Here is a 15,418-nt window from a genome sequence, read left to right on the forward strand (position 1 = left end):
GAGTTGATGGGTGCAGCACACCAACATGGCACAAGTATACATATGTAACAAACCTGCACATTATGCACATGTACCCTGGAACTTAAAGTATAATACTAAAAAAAAGAAAAAAAAAAGCTAAAATAGCAAATTGTATGTTATATACATATTTTAGCACAATATTAAAAATTATTATAATATCTCGGAAACCATTATACTATAAGTGGGTGAATTTTATGATATGTGAATGATATCTCAGTAAAATAGGTTATTAAAAAAAAAAAAAAACGTGATTTGCTCCTCGTCTGCCGCCGTAATTGTGAGACTTCCCCAGCCATGTGGAACTGTAAGTGCAATCAAACCTCCTTCCTTTGTAAATTGCCCAGTCTTGGGTGTCTTTATCAGCAGTGTGAAAACCGACTAATACAGGATTTTTCTCGCGATTTCTTTTTTGAAGAGTCTCTTTTTAGTGTATAGAAATGCTACTGAATTTTGTGTGTGTTTATTCTGTATCCTGCAATTTTACTGAATTTGTTTATTCTAAATTCAATAAGTTGTTTTAGAGAATCTTTAGAATTTTTTACGTAAAGAAACGTGTCATCAACAAACAGCAACAATTTTACTTCTTCCATTCCTTTCCTATTTGGGTATCTTTTATCTCTTTCTCTTGCAAAATTACTCTGGCACTATGTTGAATAGAAGTGTTGAGTGTGGGCATTCTTGTCTTGTTCCAGATCTTAGAGGAAAGGCTTTCAATTTTTTACCATTGAGTATGATGTTAGCTGTGGGCTTATTATATTTTACCATTGAGTATGATGTTAGCTGTGGGCTTTATTGTGTTGAGGTACATTTCTTCTATGCCTAATTTGTTGAGAGTTTATCATAAAAGGATGTTGAATTCTGTCAAATGCTTTCTCTTCATCTAATGAGATGATCACATGGTTTTTGTCCTATGTTCTCTTAATGTGATGTATCACATTTATTGATTTGTCTGTGTTGAAACATCCTTACATCTCAGGCATAAATCCCACTTGATCAGGATAAATGATGCTGTTAATGTGTTTTCGAATTTGGTGTGCTAGGTTTTTGATAAGGATTTTTGCATGTAGGTTTAACAAGAATATTGGCCCATAATTTTCTTTACTTTTGATGTGTTTGTCTGCCTTTGGCATCAGGGTAACGCTGGCATTTGAAAGTATTCTTTCCTCTTCAATTTTTTTGGAAAAGTTTGGATTCATATTTGTTCTTCTTTAAATGTTTGTAGAATTCAGCAGTGAAGCTAATGTGGTTTGGCTGCATCCCTACCCAAATCTCATCTTGAAATGTAGTTCCCATAATCCCCATGTGTCATGGGAGGGACCTGGTGGTAGGTAATTAAATCATGCAGGCAGTTACTCCCATGCTGCTGTTCTTGTGATAGTGAGTGAGTTCTCATGAGATCTGATGGATCTTTTTATAAGGTGCTTTTCCCCGTTTTGCTCAGTACTTCTCCTTGCTTCCCCTTCTGCCATGATCAGGGGCCTCCCCCGCCATGCTGAACTGTGAGTCAATTAAACTTCTTTGTTTTATAAGTTGCCCATTGTTGGGTATGTTTTTATTAGCAGCATGAGTATGGACTAATACAGAAACCATCAGGTTCTGGGCTTTTCTTTGATGGGAGACTTTTTGTTAAGCATTCAATCTCTGCTTAGCTTTTGTTTGTCTAGGAAAGTTTTCATTTCTCCCTTATTTCTGAAATACAGCATTGCTGGGTAAGGTATTCTCAGTAGACAGGGTATTTTTTTTTCCCCTCCCTCAGCACTTTGAATATATCATCCCACTCTCTCCTGGCCAGCAGGTTTTCTGCTGAATAATGCACTGATAGTCATATTGAGACTTCTTTGTATATAATGTATTTTTTATCTTTTGCTGCCCTCAGAATTTTTTGTTGGTCTTTAAGTTTTGATGGTTTGATTAATATGTGTTAGAGTGGACTCCTCCTTGGGTTGAATTTGATTGGAAACCTCTATGCTTTCAGGACCTGGATGTTGGCATCTTTCCCCAGGTTAGGCAAGTTTTCAGCCGTTATATCTTTAAATAGATTTTGTGGCCCCTTTTCTCTTTCTTCTTCTGAAATTTCTATTATGCAAAGGTTAGGTCATTTGATGGTATTCCATAATTCCCATTGGCTTCCTTCATTTTTTTTTTCTTTTTGCTCCTCTGATTGGGTAATTTTAAATTATCTACTTCAAACTCACCGATTCTTTTGCATCTTGCTCAAGCCTGCTGTTGAAGCTTTCTATAGCATTTTTAAAGTTTAGCCATTGTATTCTTTATCTCTAGTGTTTCTATTTGTTTTTTGATTGTTTCTGTTTCTTCGTCAAACTTTTATTCATGTATTGTTTTCCAAATTTTATTTAATTTTTAATGTGTAATATCGTATAGTTTACAGAATTTCAAGAGGATTATTCTGAATTCTTTGTCACTTTATAGATATCCATTTCTGTAGGGTTTATTTTTGCAGCTTTTCTAGTTTCTTTTGGTGTTGTCATGATTTCTGAATCTTTGTGATGCTGTATTCTTGCACTGGTTTTTGTGCATTTGGCGAGACAGTCACCTCTTTTGGATGTTACAGGTGTTCTGTGGCAGAAATACACCTTTACTATTTAGTTTAGCCTGTGATTCTGGATGGGCCAACTGGTAATGACCCCAGGCAAGCAGAGCTTGCTTTCCATTCTCTAGATGGCTGGGATGCTGCCTTATGCTTTGAGTTCGGGTAGAGCTAAGCTAGCTGGGCTCAGGTGTAGGGTGAGATCACTAACTGAACTCTGTAATTAGGCAGAACTACTGGCTGGTCATTGCAATTTACTCTGGTTGGGCTGGGCTGCAGGATGTATTCCTTGGCCAGGTGGTACTGTTACTTGAATTCTTCAGTTGTACAGGGTTGCAGGAGGTTTCCTGGGGTTAGGTGGAGTCATTGCTCAGGAAGGTTGGGATGAGCTGGTGTTTTCAGTAGAAATGTATGCTTGAGGTTTGCTTCTTTGCCAAACTATGGCGTTAGGGTAGTCTTTGAGGTTAAGCTGAGTGCTGTTTGAAGTTTTGGGTGTTGCTGAACTAGCTCTTGCTCTTTACCAAAATGTGCAGTTGTGGGGATCTCTCTCCCCAGGTGGAGCCTTCAAGTAGAGCCTAAGGCTGGGCCTGGAAGATGGCTGTTGAGATTCAAGCCAGGCAGAACTTTTCACCACTTGCGAGTGACCATCTTGGCTTTGCAGGTGTGCTGTGCTGTTTGTTGGTACCTCTCATTAGGGGCTGCCACTGGCAGATAGACAGAGATATCAGCAGTATCTGCTGTGGGCCCTCTCTGCTTGTTTTGTTTCTAACTGACTCCAGCTGGTCTCACCATGCTACCACCCTGAGCATTCTTTATGAAGTGAGACTGGGGTGATCTTCCTGAAAAGCATCTCAGAATGCTAGAGAAGCTAGATGTCTGCTTCTGGTTCTCCCTGCCCACTGGAGAAGCCATGGGCGCTAAGGTATCCTCTCTGTGCAGCACCATGCTGAATGAAAGGATGAGGGGAGGAGCAGTGTGAGACTATTTCTCCTACCCTTCCAATGCAGACTTCATTCATTTCTGTAGTCTAGGCAGGTCTCTCAGGCTTATTCCCAAGTTTTGGGGTTTTGACCCACATGTTCTTGTCTGTAGATAATTGCTAGTTGAAATTTCTGTGGGTGATAGTAAAGCCTGGGGCCACCTGTTCCACTATTTTTGCCCAGTTCTCTTTATTTACAATTTATCTTTTCACTTGTTTAGACTTGTCAGAGATTTAGATATGTGTTTGGCCTGTCAGAAGAATTCAATCTTGGATTTATTAATCAACACTATTCCTTTCATTCATAGCTTTTAATTGAGTCATTTCTGGTTTTATTTCTTAACTCCTTGTCTTTTTATTGTTTTGACTTTTTGACTGAATGCTTAGTTCATCTATGTTCATATTTCTTGATGATAAAAGCAGTTAAAGCTATACATTTTTTGTTAGTGGAGTTTTGGTTTCATTCCATATATTTTGATGTATAAATTCATTCAACACAATTACAAAAATTTTTTACCTTTTAGCTTTTTTTTTTTTTCCTGTGGGGAATTGCTATTTGACAATTGACATAAGAACTCTTGTGGATCAGGTTTTCTGTGAACTGCTATGAATTCCAAGATCACTGCAAGTTTTAATATAAATATGTGAAAAGCTCCCGTCTCCCTGTTTTGCCTCCCCTCCAACATAAAATGAGTACAGATTTAGAATTTCATTGATTAAATAAATACATCTGAGTATTCATTTTTCAAAAAAAAAAACTTTAGCAGTGGTTACTCAAAGTCTTGCTGTAGTCAATTCTGCAGTATTCACTAGAAGACTTAGATTTTTACCAAAATGTATTTCCCCTAAAGTCTATGTGGTAGAGCTTTCTTTTTGAATCACTAACCAGTTTGTTCTTGGCATTAAACATTATCTTTTTCCATTAAAGCTCTAATTTTTTTAAAAATGCTAATGATGAAAATTTTAGTTATAATTTAAATGTAATTTGCATGGACAATTGTCAGTAAGGACTATGAAACATAAACAGTTATGTAATTTTTGAGATGCAGCAGATCCTAGAAACTCACCCAATCCTGTGGTTGCCAGCCTTTCTACATCTCCCGCAGATGTTCATTGAGCACCTACTGCATGCCAGATACCATGTGCAATAACTTCTGAATCCTCTCATCCCCCTACTTCCAGAATATAGGACTATGAGTTACCTGAAAGCTGAAGCTTGGTAGAGAGCTGGAGCCAACTGCATTAAACTAACTAACATTATTGCAAAATATATTCTAGGGCTTTTACTCTACTAAAAATGACTCCTGGAACTGCAGTACCATATTCTTGGAACCCCAAGAAGCCAGGTGACAACCCATAAATTTAACATCATTTTTCAGATGAGGAAGGCAAGTCTGGAAGGCCAAGTGACTTGTCCAAAGATAGACACCAAACCAGTAAAGGAGCAGGATTTGATGGAGGGAGGATGAAGTATCAATGAAAAAATAATTGTAAGTAAAGAAATGCAAATATCTTTTTCTTTTTTAAAAAAAAAAAAAGCTTGTTATCATTATAAAAAACATTTCAAATATGGCATCTCAAGTTTGAATTGGTTAACTTCCTTTAGGGATACGGAATTTTCTGTCAACGTGATTCCCCTGGCCAGGATTAAGACGTGGTCATATAGGCTTGTGAAAGGGCATTATCCCTGGAAAATATGCTTTTCAAAATAAGGGCAGCTGGAAGCCTACAGTTGACTGTTTGTGCCAGAGCAGTCAATTGATTACAGCAGGGAGCTTTCCCTTCTTTTTAAGGACTGTGGAGAGTTCATTATGAAATCTTTTGAAAGATATATGAGCAGGAACAGGCTAGACCTGGATTCCATTAGCTTTGTCTGTTCACAAATGGTAGTTAGTATTAGAAGAGTCATAAATCTCTTTTTTATTTTGCTATCAGAGATCTTCATATAACTCAGCTCTTTAATAAACAGGTTGAGATACTCAGCAAACTGAATGGCAAAAATGATAAACTAATGTAAACACAGCGTTTGGCTTGTTTATCATCGAGTGCCTGTCTGTGCTTGTTGCTTTCCGAACCTTGAATGCTGTTACTGCAGACCCTAGCTTTGTGCCTAGTAGCCCGTGTCCCTTGGGAAACCTCCTTCACCACTGTCCTCTCACTTCAGCTCTGATTCCTTACTCTAGATACTGGAAGGCATTCTCCCTGGGAGCTCCACCATCTTGGTATGACACTGTTGCTTTCCCCACTTATACTGTAACATCGTTCAGATCTAGGCATGTGACCTTTGATACTAACCTCAAGGAACTGGCCTAGCACATAGCTGGTGCTAAATAAAAGCTAGCTGGTTACATAATGATCTCATGAGGTTGTAAGCTTATTGATATCAGAGTTCAAGTCTCCACTCATAAGGTGTTACAGCCATTTAAGTATAGGGAGTGAGTGGCAATTCCCTTTGAATCTGTGGACTGCATTTGGTATGCAGGAGATGCTCTGATGTTTCATGAATGGGAGGAAGGATGTTCTGGAGCAGTGGAGAGAAGCCTGCTTTGATCACAGTGAGGATGCCTCCACAGCAAGAGCAGCCTTTGTGCTTTGACTTTAGGTGGTGGTCAGAGATGGTTGATTCAAAGGCTGGGGTCTGTGAGACTGCTGGTCTACCAAATGGTCTGCATTGAAACCATTCCCTGGGAGCTTGTTTTGAATGTACATTCTTATACCCCACCTTGAATCTGGATCACATTGCTGCCACAGTGGTGACACCCTATTGTTTATTACTGTTGTTTATGGCAAGGTCCCCTGCCTCCAAGGCTCACTTCCCACCCACCCCTTCCCCTGCTCAGCAGAATGGGGTGGAGAAAACCTACTGCGACATCTTTGTGCACTGGCTTGAGGTGACAGATGCAGGAAGCACTTTGTAAACTGTCAAGTGCCTGGCAACTGAAAGACATCCGACACAAGACGGCCATTAAGTAATTACATGCATTGCAACGCTGACCAGCTGTGGTCCAAGCAGTTCATATAGTACCAAGTTTCCTAACTTGGTGTTATTTGAGAACTTACTTTCATGACTTTTTAATAAATGTATATCACCTGTGCCGCACACAGGTTTGCTTTTCTTAATTTGTCTTAAACTTTAAGTCAGTATACACCTTTTGCTTAAATTTGTTTAAGAAGGAAGTTGTACTTCAATATTATAAATAGGCCGGTATCACTTGGCATAAATACTATAAAGATAAATTGAAGGAAAACAAAACAATGTTATTAAAATACAGCCAGACAATAGTGTCTGTTGGTGTCCCTGAGCCCCAAGACTTGTTCTCTTTGTGAAAAGGGGCAGAGAGCCAGTGGCTGGGAGGTTTTAGGCATGGTATACCAAATGGACTTTTTCCTAATTAGAGGGCTTGACAGGAAACTGAAAAGGGAATAATTTGTTTCCCCCTTGACCTTATGTTAAGTGTCCGCACCACCAAGGATACGTCCACCAAGCCCGCTAGGTGTGTCTGGCCCTTGGAGCGGTGCTGATGAGTGCTGGGTTCTGAGGCTCAAGGCTGGAGGTCTTCAGTGAAGGCCCTGAACAACTCAGTGAGTCTTTGTCTAAAGCAGAGGGGATGAAGCCAGAGTCCTATAGTGACTCGAGAGTACTTTCTCAGTCCACTCCTCCTGTGTGTGTCCGAAGGCTGGGTGAGGGCTGAGTGCTGGAGTTGGGGGCTTTGGGGGCTCAGGGCCTCTCACTGGGGGTGGGGGTGCAGGGAGAGCAATGCACAGTTGAAGGCGTTGCCTTGTTGATGAGGAGGTTTGAGATTTGTTCCTGGATGCTGGATCCAAACCCATCAACCAGGGAGCATTTTCATGCAGGTCACTGGAGGGCTTCCAGACCTCCCACTTCTCTATCACATCTATTCAACATGTTGATTTAGCTTGTGAGAGATCCAAGATGTGATGCTGAGGAATCCAAGGAGAAGCAGCAGCAGTCTCTCTCGCAAGGAGTCAGCTCCCCTCCTGTGTGGCCAGGAAGTAAGCACATGACATGCATGGGCTCTGCGTCAGGCGGGGAAATCCTGCACCAGAGGGCCAGAGCAGGAGGGACCATTTCTTGCGGGAGGCTTCAGACAGGGATCCATTGTAGCTCAAGCATACAGGGTGGTGACCAGCAGTGAGGCCAAGAACCGGCCTATCCAGTGGGAACCCTCTTGATTTGGATGGGGCTGGCAGAGGACAGAGCTGCCAGAAGCCAGACACAACTGGGCCACATCTGGTGAGGTCCGGACAGCTGCAGGAAAGGCAAGACTGAAGGGGGAAGTTGGGACAGAAGGGAAGGGTGGGATGGGGCACAGGTTGTCTGGTGCCAGCTTTGGGCTGAATAGGTGGGGTCTGGGCCTGCGGGCTGAGGGCACTGCCCACGGGCACCTCTGCCACAGCCTAGCTTCACTTGAAATCCTGGCCATGGCCTGCTTTCCACACCCTGCTTCATTTCACTAGGTAACCGATATGGGTACACTGCAGTGGGGAAACATGGCCCAGACTGATGGAAGACCAGCGTGAGCAAAGTTGCCATGCAGGAGAGCCTGGACGGGGGAACGGGCAGGGTTCTGGGGGTCGGCAGCAGTTCGGGTCACAGGATACTCTGGATCTGAGGTGCCCATGGCAAGGCAGAACCCTGGATGTGAGCCTGAGCTCTGCCCACTGCCAGAGGTGTGCATTCTGGCCAGGTGCCCGGCCTCCAAGGCTCACTTCCCACCTACCCTACCTCCTGCTCAATAGAATGGGATGAATCAAACCTACTGCGGCATTCTTGTGCACCGACGTGAGGTGACACATGTGGGAAGCACTTTGTAAACTGTCAAGTGCCCGGCAACTGGAAGCCATCCGACACAAGACTGCCATTTACAGCAGACACAACTGCTCACACACGCAGGTCACTGCAGAAAATGCTTCAAGAGACAGACGGAGTCAGGCTGTGCAGCAAGAACTTCCTAGAATTATGGAGTTGACAGGGCCAAGTGAGTCTGGTTGTGGTGGCCATGCCCAGACAGCTGTCTCTGTCCCTGGGGCTGAAGTCCTCCCTCCTCTTCCTCACTTTCTCAAAGTCAGCCTTGTAGAGAACTTGCTTTACTCGGGCTTGGCCAACTCTGTGGGTGTGTATTTTCAAGAGGAGAGTTTCTCTCCATGTGGCTCTGATTTATGCTGATACTGTCAAGTTGAAAAATACAAATTGCTTGATTCCACAGAAAATCAATTTGACAATTTCTTTGCTCCCCACCCAGCCCTTGACGTGAAAAGTAATCTTTAGGACACGCTGGAAAAGTTAGTGTGTGGACGCTGCTTTGTTTTAGTTGTTTCAATTTTTTTTCCAGCTTCTTCTTGGGGACGGGGAGAGCATTGAAATATTTTTACGAATATCATTGGCCGGCCAGTGACAAGTACCCTCAGCTCTCTCTTAGATGGAAGCTGTGTCCACGTGCAATCACAGAGTTGGAGGAAAGACAAAAAAGAAACAAAGTCTACTATGTGGCTTCTTGGCTCTAAAGACAAATATCTAGATTTCAATCATATTCATTTTCCATCTAGAAATCTGTCTTATGGAGAAAACCCATGCCTGAAGAGCAAGCCAGCATACCTGTGTGTTTCTGCATACGGAGAATTCCATTATGTGATCTTTTTCTGCTTAGCAGAGATAAATGTAATAGTATCTTCATTGTTATAGATCTCATAGATCTGGTGTCGAAACAGTTTACCTAGATGGAGGAGATACGCAGATAGTTGAGCCTGTAAGGGACGTTGAAAGTTTATTAAAATAGGAGTTACTTCCCTTGATAATGTCATTCTCAATTGGACATTTAGAGGGAAATTTCCTCTTCATATAAGGAATTATGCGAATGTTTGGTTTATAGTAGATATATTTGGATTCCTGTCTCTTATTTTATAACAATTGCATACTAAAACAGGCATCTCCGCCACCAGCCCCCTCATAAACTTAGCTTTCTTTAACATATTTTAAAAGCAAATAATTTTGGTATTGTGGTCTGCTACAGACATCATTTGTAGTTGAGCCAGGATATTATTTGAGAACTGCAAAGCTCTCTAGGTATTACCTCCCTATATAAACCATGTGTTAGAAAGATATAAATTCAGTTTTGAAATATTTGTTAGACTGCTTTTGGCTTTCAGTTCGTGCCAAACATGTGCTTTGGTGACAGATGGAGTCATGTGGGCCCCTGAATGAAACACTTTATTGTGTATAGACTTTGTCTTCCAGCAGTTGGGTTGGAGAAGCTGGGAGATAAAGAGGATCCAATTGCTATGAAGTGTCTTCTCCAGTGAGCATAGGACCCTTTTCCCCCTCAAATATGTCACTAGGTTATTTGGTCTCAAATTCTGTACCACAGAAAAGAGTGCTGTATACTCTGAAGTTATCTAGAATAATTACATGTAAAGCATTCTCATGTTAACTTCAAAATTTGAAACTAGAACGTTTTTCCTAAGACTTTATTGAAACATATTGGCTTTGTGGGCCTGTGAACCATTCAAGGAAGCCTGGACCTAGGGTTGCCAGATAAAACAGGACTCCCAGTTGAACCTGAATTTCAGATAAACAATGAATTTTTTCTTAGTGTAATTATATCCTCAGTATTGCATGGGACGTATTTATCCTAAAGTATTACTCATTGTCTATCTGAAATTAGTTTTAACTGGAAGTTCTATATTCTGATTTGCTAAATTTGATCATTCTACTTGGATCCCAATTTATGGTTCACTCTCATAAGCAGTGACTCTCAAAGAACATTCCTCAGTGATGAAGGCTCTGTGAGTTTGCAAGTCCGCATGGCACAGAGGAAATCTCAGTCCAGTCCTCCTGCAGAATAAAAAGAGTGTTCTGTTAGAACAAAGTGGACATAGATCACATCTACTGCACTTTGGATTGTGCTCGCTGAACACTTTTTTCTCCCCATATGCATCTGTTCTCTCTCATCTCCCCCTTTTGCACTTGTCCAATGTTGTATAGGCAGAACAGGGAGGTGAGGGGATAACCCGGAAAGGCATGCTTGGGCCCCTTCTCTTTTCCATATAAGAAGCTTCCTCTCCCTCCCCCATCCTCCCACGTGAATGCCCAGATCCTACCCATTCAAAGCCTGATATCATTGGCATCCCTGTTGTGAAGACGTCCTCCCTCAACTGCATTCAGGTTTCTAGCCCATCTCCGGTTGCTCTTACAGGCACTATCCCTTTCTTTACCAGACTCTATGCTCCCTGTAGGCAGGATCCAGTCTAATTTAAGAAAACACCCAGGGAGGAGCCTCCAGGCTACTGATATTCAGAAGAGGTTTCTCTTTTTCTCTTCTCTCTGTCGGTAGCTTCTAATTGAGCGCTCAATGTACAGGTGCTAAGACAAAGGCTTTCCACAAATCCTCTCCTTTCTCAATTGCCTCAGGGGTTGAGCACCCTGTACTCCGAAGGTCCCACCTTTGGTGAAAGGCAGATCTCACTGGAAGTTGTTGTTCTAGACTCCCATGGAAACCTGAAATGTTGTTGACTTTCAGCCTGTACATCTGTACCCCATTTCTGAGCAGCAGTAGAAAATTCATCACTGGATGTGTGACTCCCAGCCTCCACTCTCAGGGCAGGATTCAGGGTGACCCAGAAGTTTGTTTTAGAAATAAACCTGTTTAATATTCTTAACACATAAAGTTTCAAATAAATAAGAGAAAAATAGACTAATTAAAAATTGGCAATAAATATGAGCAAATAAACCCCAAATTAAGAAACAAAAATAACTGATGAAAATATGAGAAGGCTCAATTTTAGTGATAAGTAAATGCACATTAAAACAACAAAGAAATGTGTTTTCTTTGTAAGTGACCAAACAGTATTTCTAGGGCTTTCTCTTTATAATGATTGGCTATTGAGTTGTCAACTTGCCAGTGCCTGGTCGTTGCTGAATGAAGGGAAACCAGTCACATTTCAGGTCCAGCAGAGAGGAGGAGGGAGCCCTACCCATGCCCCAGCCCTCCACCCTCCCTCCAACCCTCATCAGTGGATTCACCTTGTTGATTTATGGTGCTACACTGTGCGATCAGACGCCGAAAGGAGAAAAACTGGGCACTTGGATGACATATTAAGTGTTCATCTTGCAGAGAAATGAAAATCCATTTAGAACAATTAATGCATCATTAGCGTGGATTTTAAACCAAGGCAGTGTTCTCAGCCCACAAATGTTCTTGCTCTGGTAAAAGACCTGCCAGCCAATACTGGATTGGGCCAGTTCTCTTGTCTGTGGGAATAGATCAGAGTCAAGGTGGGTATTCTTGAGAGAAAATTATTTAGAAGTTCCTAAAATGAACAGTTTTCTTTACTCTTGACTTCTCTATGTAAGATGAGGCAAGGATTTAAACAGTTAAGTACACTGCTTAGTTTCAAACACTAAGAACAACAACAACAAAAATTCTAATTAGAATTGTTTAAAATGTTCCTGGGTCAATCTATATGCCTAATAAATATTTGTCAAATTGAATAGAATTAAAAGTTCTTCAGGACTCTAATTCTAAGTTTGTTTATCCTGTTTGACTATTTAAATTAGGATTGCGCATTTGGGTCCTCCAAATTCAATGGCCAAAGTCAATAGCTAGAAAATCAAAGATTGTAAAAATCATGTCAGCACCTACCTCTAGATAGCCACATTTTCTCCTTGGCTATTGGAACTTAGGCAGGTGTCCTCTAACTTTGTGTTTCCAATCATCACAGCGCTTGAAGTCCCACCTTATTCCCTGTCTCACTCTGTTCCCCACCTGTATCCTGCCCAAGCCACAGAAGTCCCTGCAATTAGGTGTCTAGCAGGTGGGGAAAAGGGGAAATGAACATTCCTGCTGTCGGGCATGGGACACAGGATGTGCCCCTTCTTGTTGTCTTTTGGAATTCAGGTTCTATTTTCCCATAAAAACACATGAGGTTTCAGATCTAGAAACTATTACCCACATTAGAAATCAAAGTGCATTTTTCTCATAAAGAAAATGAAATGTTCTAAATGGTGATATGAAAGTCAACTATATGAGTTAAAAGGCATTTAAGAGCTAGCCTTCAAAAACTAACCGAGTCTATAGAAAATACATTTCAAATTCAAATCATCACCCTGTGTCCACTGCCTTCTGGTGTGTAGCCGCGTACGTGCTGGGGCTTAGCTTCCCCTCGGCTGATGTAGCAGGCATGGATCCTTAAACAGGAGGAAATATCAGGCTACCATGATGACAATTGCTATTATGGTCCCTTAGTTCTCTGTTCTTCTCTTAATTTGGCTTCTCAAGGAAGCTTTCCTGCTGGGTAGATAATGAACAAAATGTTTTAGACGAGGACTCTGGTTGACTTGGCAGTTCTTTCTCATTAAAAATAAGCAAATTGGAATTCTGGCTTATAAATAAGGCTCATGTGGATTTGGTTGTGTGCATCCACCTGCGAGGAACCAGACATTGCTGGGTGAGCTAAAAGTCAATCACCCATCAGAGTGTGCATGAGAACAAAGCCCTGGACCCCATCCCTGTCTCATCATGATCACAATGAGGCCATGGAAATTTTTAATTTGTTTGATGATAATTCATTGCACAAATATTTGTCTGCATATGAAGATATAGCAGTAAATTTGATAGACAAGGCCCCTATTTCTTGTTATTCCTATTTTTGATTGAGGGGTGGTAGAGACAGACAGAGGTCAATAAATAAAACGCGATTTGATCCTGATAGTTGCTGTAGGCAGCATAAAGCATGATGGGCCGGGAAGCAACTTGGGTTGGGAGGAAAAGCATTTAAATAGGAAAGACTCTCTGAGGGGTGACATTTGAGCAGAGACTTGAATAACAAGGTTTGGGGGCATGCGAAGGTTTGACAGTAGAGTATTCTATGCAGAGGGCACAGCAAATGCAAAGGCCATGGCTGGGCGCAATGGCTCACGCCTGTAATCCCAGTACTTTGAGAGGCCGAGGCAGGTGGAACATGAGGTCAGGAGTTCAAGACCAGCCTGGCCAAGATGGTGAAACTCTGTCTCTACTAAAAATACAAAAAAAATTAGCTGGGCATGGTGGGGGCACCTATAAACCCAGCTAGTCAGGAGGCTGAGGCAGAGAATTGCTTGAACCCAGGAGGTGGAGCTTTCAGTGAGCTGAGATCGCACCACTGCACTCCAGCCTGGGCAACAGAGCGAGACTCCATCTCAAAAAAACAAAGACCATGAGGTAGGACATAGCTGGACATTATTAAGGGGTCAGGAGGGTGGTCAGTATGGTGGCAGTAGAGAGAGCAAGATGGTGCTATCAGGACATGAGGTTTTCCAGAACTTAGGAAAACATGTGAATTATACTTCAAGTGTTTCCTAACCAGCATGATTATTTATTTATCACACAGTAGGATTATGAGCACAGCATTCTGTAATGTGGCTGTGTGGGTCAGCCCCCTGGCTTCATGATTTGTGTGATCCTGGGCAAGTTGCTTAACTTCTGTGCCTCAGTTCCATCATCTATGACATGGGGATAAATATCATAGGGTTGTTGTCAGGCTTAAACAAGGTAAGCTTATAAAAGATTAGAATGGGTCGTGCTTGCATAGCAGTTGTTCAGTTAGCATTCATTATAATCAATAACTATTTCTTGATTATGTAATCTATGCTCAACACTCCGTGTTTGCCTTATGAATAGTTCTCATTCATCCATTCTTCAGGCTTTATGCAATCCATTCTTAGGCACAGAATGTGTCCATTATGGGTCACAGTTAGCCTGTTTAAAAGCCCTAGAATGGGGCTGGGTGCGGTAGCTCACACCTGTAATCCCAGCACTTTGGGAGGCCGAGGCGGGTGGATCACAAGGTCAAGAGATCGAGACCATCCTGGCCAACATGGTGAAACCCTGTCTCTACTAAAAATACAAAAATTCACTGGGTATGGTGGCATGCGCCTGTAGTCCCAGCTACTCAGGAGGCTGAAGCAGGAGAATCGCTTGAACCCAGGAGGCAGAGGTTGCAGTGAACTGAGATTGCGTTACTGCACTCCAGCCTGGGTGACAGAGCAAGACTCCATCTCAAAAGAAAAAAAAAAAGAAAAAGCCCTAGAATGACTTCCCACTTCACTCAAATAAAATCTAATTTTCCTGCCTTAAAAGACTCACCACACTCTGGGCCTTGCCTACCACCTTGAATTCTGCTCTTCCCTCTCTGCATCCCCTCTCTCACTCCATCTTAGCCATACTGACTGCCTGGCTGTTCCTGGAACCTACAAAGTACTCTACTGCCTTGGGGTTTTCACATCCATGTTCTCTTGATGAGAAACCTGTTATAGATGTTTGCTCTTGTTAAATGTCCCTCCCCTTTAAGATTGGAAGAGGGAGAACTTGCAGATGATGAGGCTATCTAGAAGTATTCAGTTAAGAACTGGGAGCCTCTTTTAGAAGACAAAAGAACAAAAGCAAAGCACGAAACACCCAACTGGAGTTTTATAGGAAGAGGACTCTGTCAAATAAGTCAGTCATCCAGATACGTGGCTTACTAAAGGGTGATGAATGTGGATGGGGTATTGACAAGACATGTATGATTGAAAATGTGTTGGTTTTTCGCTGGGGGGTGAAGATTAAAAACCTTTGATTTTTAAACACGTTGAATTTGAGGTGGTAATGGTGATGAGACATTGAAATTAACATGTCCTGTAGATAAAATATAGACTGTGCTTGGGTAAAGTGGCCAGATGGGAAGAAAATATTGATTTGGGTAACATCAGCTTAAAAATTAATGAGTTCTCTGGGGAACAGTAAGGGTAGAGAGGGAAGATGGCCAAGAACTGAGACTTGGGGAATGTTCAAGTGGAGGAGGCAAGACCCGGGCAGAGGAGGGGAAGAAATCCA

At 41.9% G+C, this 15,418-nt stretch overlaps 1 protein-coding gene across 5 annotated transcripts in view; it reads left to right on the top strand.

Annotated features, from left to right (window-relative positions):
- Positions 1–15,418, top strand: part of ADAM12 (ADAM metallopeptidase domain 12) — a 370,747-nt gene that overhangs the window by 28,536 nt on the left and 326,793 nt on the right. Inside the window, exon 1 of one of the 5 annotated variants that reach the window (XM_023224462.2) lies at positions 5,006–5,038. The exons of the other annotated variants lie outside the window; for them this stretch is intronic. The gene's annotated coding sequence lies outside the window, so the exon portion shown is untranslated. Of the gene's footprint in view, positions 1–5,005; positions 5,039–15,418 lie in introns of those variants that run through there. 5 annotated transcript variants of the gene reach the window in all.

This window comes from Piliocolobus tephrosceles, chromosome 9 (assembly GCF_002776525.5).
Source record: "Piliocolobus tephrosceles isolate RC106 chromosome 9, ASM277652v3, whole genome shotgun sequence".
In the NCBI taxonomy this organism is placed as follows: domain Eukaryota; kingdom Metazoa; phylum Chordata; class Mammalia; order Primates; family Cercopithecidae; genus Piliocolobus; species Piliocolobus tephrosceles.